The sequence below is a fragment of the Perca fluviatilis genome, unplaced genomic scaffold (genome assembly GCF_010015445.1).
Source record: "Perca fluviatilis unplaced genomic scaffold, GENO_Pfluv_1.0 PFLUV_unplaced_scaf_40, whole genome shotgun sequence".
Classification (NCBI taxonomy): domain Eukaryota; kingdom Metazoa; phylum Chordata; class Actinopteri; order Perciformes; family Percidae; genus Perca; species Perca fluviatilis.
This window is the reverse complement of record NW_024375716.1, coordinates 27501-32500: the sequence shown is the minus strand read 5'-3', so window position 1 is coordinate 32500 and position 5000 is coordinate 27501. Positions and strand designations below refer to the sequence as shown.

At 39.3% G+C, this 5000-nt stretch overlaps 1 protein-coding gene across 1 annotated transcript in view; it reads right to left on the bottom strand.

Annotated features, from left to right (window-relative positions):
* Positions 1 to 5000, bottom strand: part of LOC120555233 (inositol hexakisphosphate kinase 1-like) — a gene marked incomplete at its 3' end in the record, with an annotated part of 15077 nt that overhangs the window by 8859 nt on the left and 1218 nt on the right. Inside the window, 1 exon segment of the mRNA XM_039793911.1 lies at positions 2614 to 2855.

The following is a 5000-nucleotide window of genomic DNA, read 5'->3' as shown; positions in this document are numbered from 1 at the left end:
ATACCAACTCAACATTTATTTTGTTGTTACTTGTTAATAGTGTAACTTTGTTTGTTTGTTAAATAATTGTAGTTGTGTGTTAGGTGACTTAGGTTTACTTATAATATATTTAAGTACTTTTAAATGTTAATATATTGTTAAATTTAAATAATTTTCAATAAAAAAAAATAAAAAAACTCCATGAAAAGCCTTTCTTTTATGTCATTTTTCAGATTTTCAAGAATCGGTTTAGGAATCGTTTAGGAACCGGAATCGTTTTAAAAGTACCGGTTCGCCATCGGAATCGTAAAAATCCAAACGGTACCCAACCCTACTTCTCGTTGCATCACATCTAAACCCGCCTCAAAACCAACCCTGATTGGTCGGTCGTTTGGCGACCAAACCAAATCTTCTCTATCTCAAGACGCCAGACTGATCTGGGAGGAGAAAACTGGAGCTCGCCACATCAGGACGCTCTCACCAGGCTACAATAAAGCTGCTCCTATACAAAAAGTCAAAAGGAAGTATCTTTATTAGTCTCCCCAAGGAGAAATTAGTTTTGGACACTGAGAGAAATTGCTGCCAGACTTACAACAGACACACAACAAGCACAGGGTTCAAACAATTACAAGACATTACATGATAAACATTTGGGCTACTCAAAGAGCTGTGCAAATTGCAAATTACCATTTTCTATACTTGTGCAAAAAAAGCCATATTTCCTACATTCTTCTGTTATCCCATACATGCCATGGTAATCTGTATGGTCGCCCCCCAAAATGAAAACCGGCAGCTGATTGGACAAACGCATCACGTGGGTCTCATATCGTACTAAAATAGTTCACCGAAACATGTTTCTGAAAACATTTATGAGAGAAATAGGCCGTGCAGTTGCTGAATCTGTCTTCATTTCACATCAACAAAGGTCAGTTTAGAAGATCTTCATCAGATTTTGAGAGACTCTAGCTCATCCCACCAACCAATCAGAAGACTCATTGAGTCCGACTGCCCGCCCTCCAACCCAGCAAGTCAGATCGGCCGAAATTAAAGCCGCCAGACTGTCAGACGGCCGAGTATCGGCTCGGTGTGTCAGCGCTGTAGGTTTCCACTGAGTAAAGCCCTAGCTTGACGCTTTGTCCACTCCCTTTGCAACATAAACTTCAGTACAGCAGTAGTACAAAAAATAAAAATGATTATTAACGGCAAAAGGGAAAATTAGAAAGAGAAGGTCAAAAAACTGTGAGGCTCCTTCTCTATCCTTGCCTGACTGACCACTCTGATAACCCATTTTTCTTACTTTACTTCACGACTCTCGCGAGAGTATTCAATGTAATTAAAGGTGTATACGGTTAAAAGTAACAATGCAATATTTCCAAAATATCACCAATGTAATATAAATGCACTCTAAAATATCCACGAACATTTTAGATGATCAAACAATTCCTTGCATTACTGTAAATATTAACTAAAAATATTACCCCTAATTTCCTGATAAATCCTGATAAATTCCTCATAACAATGAAAATTACCATTTAACACATAAATTAAAATCATTTATCAGTTAGCTGCATTTAGGCTACTACAAGCGCCTTTACAAACACTCATTCCTACTTCCGTAAGCATCCATGCATTCAGTTATATACTCGTCAGCACTGCTCGTCGGTCTGCGTAAACACTCATCAGTTCAATTTTAATTTTCTAAGCACAAACGGACATTTGGAAAAACAGAAAAATGGGTTCAAATATCCAATTTTTCATTTTTTTTCCCGCCTTGACCAATTAAAACAAATTGGATTTTTGTTTTTCCAATTTTCTGTTTTCATTCAGAGGATCAGAAATTTAGAAAATTACAAAAATTCCATCTGGGCTCCAATTATTCACAATACTGCAATGGTCATTTTTTTACCACCAAATTTTTGTTTACAGAGTCCATGGTAGAACGTCAGACATTACCACAAAGTAAGTAAAGTTTACTACTGAGCTAGTTTGTTTATCCAGTTTAAACAAACTATCAATAATAAAGTCGGGGCTTGCATGATTTCATAATCCCCGCATTTTCATTACAAAAAAGCCCCATAATATACAGTACAGGCCAAAAGTTTGGACACACCTTCTCATTCAATGTGTTTCCTTTTTATTTTCATGACTATTTACATTGTAGATTCTCACTGAAGGCATCAAAACTATGAATGAACACATGTTTTGTTTTTAAAAAAGAGTGTTATATAATTTTTTTTTTTTTTAGATTCTTCAAAGTAGCCACCCTTTGCTTTTTTATTAATAAGGGAAAAACTTCCACTAATGAACCCTGACAAAGCACACCTGTGAAGGTAAAAACCATTTCAGGTGACTACCTCATGAAGCTCATTGAGAGAACACCAAGGGTTTGCAGAGTTATCAAAAAAGCAAAGGGTGGCTACTTTGAAGAATCTAAAATATAAGACATGTTTTCAGTTATTTCACACTTTTTTGTTAAGTACATAATTCCATATGTGTTCATTCATAGTTTTGATGCCTTCAGTGAGAATCTACAATGTAAATAGTCATGAAAATAAAAAGGAAACTCATTGAATGAGAAGGTGTGTCCAAACTTTTGGCCTGTACTGATCTCCACCATCAGTGTCCATGGCCTACCTTGGGCATTGGCTCTGGTGTGCAGTGACGGGGAGGGGGGGGCGCAGGGCACCACGGGCTGCTGGGAGCGCACACCGGCCCCGGGGGGAGGCGGCGCCAGACCGAAAAACCACCTCACAAAGCCTTCAATCAGAGTGCTCCAATCCACCGCCGGCAGCACAGAGACCCAATCAGGACAGCGCGTGGCGGGGCAGCTTGGGGGAAGAAGAGGCAGGATGTCAGGTAGGCAGGCTCACCACTTTCTGGAGAGAGGAAATAAAACAATGTTTAGTTTAACTATTCAATGTATACTTAAAGGTCCCATGACATGCTGCTTTTTGGATGCTTTTATATAGACCTTAGTGGTCCCTTAATACTGTATCTGAAGTCTCTTTTATATAGACCTTAGTGGTCCCCTAATACTGTATCTGAAGTCTCTTTTATATAGACCTTAGTGGTCCCCTAATACTGTATCTGAAGTCTCTTTTATATAGACCTTAGTGGTCCTCTAATACTGTATCTGAAGTCTCTTTTATATAGACCTTAGTGGTCCTCTAATACTGTATCTGAAGTCTCTTTTATATAGACCTTAGTGGTCCCCTAATACTGTATCTGAAGTCTCTTTTATATAGACCTTAGTGGTCCTCTAATACTGTATCTGAAGTCTCTTTTATATAGGCCTTAGTGGTCCCCTAATACTGTATCTGAAGTCTCTTTTATATAGGCCTTAGTGGTCCCCTAATACTGTATCTGAAGTCTCTTTTATATAGGCCTTAGTGGTCCCCTAATACTGTATCTGAAGTCTCTTTTATATAGGCCTTAGTGGTCCCCTAATACTGTATCTGAAGTCTCTTTTATATAGGCCTTAGTGGCCCCCCTAATACTGTATCTGAAGTATCTTTTATATAGACCTTAGTGGTCCCCTAATACTGTATCTGAAGTCTCTTTTATATAGGCCTTAGTGGTCCCCTAATACTGTACCTGAAGTCTCTTTTATATAGGCCTTAGTGGTCCCCTAATACTGTATCTGAAGTCTCTTTTATATAGACCTTAGTGGTCCCCTAATACTTGTATCTGAAGTCTCTTTTTATATGGACCTTAGTGGTCCCCTAATACTGGATCTGCAGAGTCTCTCTTTTTATATAGGCCTTAGTGGTCCCCCTAATACTGTATCTGAAGTCTCTTTTATATAGACCTTAGTGGTCCCCTAATACTGTATCTGAAGTCTCTTTTATATAGACTTGGCCTTAGTGGTCCCCTAATACTGTATCTGAAGTCTCTTTTATATGATCTTTTAGTGGTCCCCTAATACTGTATCTGGAGTCTCTTTTATATAGACCTTAGTGGTCCCCTAATACTGTATCTGAAGTATCTTTTATATATAGACCTTAGTGGTCCCCTAATACTGTATCTGAGGTCTCTTTTTATATAGACCTTAGTGGTCCCCTAATACTGTATCTGAAGTCTCTTTTATATAGACCTTAGTGGTCCCCTAATACTGTATCTGAAGTCTCTTTTATATAGACCTTAGTGGTCCCCTAATACTGTATCTGAAGTCTCTTTTATATAGGCCTTAGTGGTCCCCTAATACTGTATCTGAAGTCATAATAATAATAATAATACCACGTTAAGTTTAACTATTCAATGTATATTTAAAGCTGCGTTGCTAGTTACAGTGACGTCAATGTGCTGCAGGACCCAAGCTACGAGCTGAAAGAAGCTAAAACTCCTCTCTGCCTGAGAAGCACAGATTTGGGGTGAAAACCTCCCTGACCCATGATGTCACAGTGTGCGCTCCTTCAGCCCAAACCAACAGACTCACTCACAACAGGTCTCACCGAGCGCAGTCTGAACCGGCTCATAAAAATAAAACATGCACAGTTTTCTGGGCATGTCGCCACAAACAGTTGACATCAAATGTTTCAGCAGGTCAGCTTGGACCAGAGTGTGTCCCACACACACACACACACACACACACACACACACACACACACACACACACACACACACACACACACACACACACACACACACACACACACACACACACACACACACACACACACACACACACACATGTTTGTGGCACTATCTTTGTGGGGACCCATCATTGACATAATGCCTAACCTTAACCATCACAACTAAATGCCTAACCTTAACCCTTACCCTAACCTTAACCATCACCACTAAATGTCTAACCTTAACCCTTACCCTAACCTTAACCATCACAACTAAATGCCTAACCTTAACCCTTACCCTCACCTTAACTATCACAACTAAATGCCTAACCTTAACATCACACTACCCTAACAACCCCTCCCAACAACCATCACCACTAAATGTCTAACCTTAACCCTTACCCTAACCTTAACCATCACAACTAAATGCGACCCTTACCCTTACCCTAA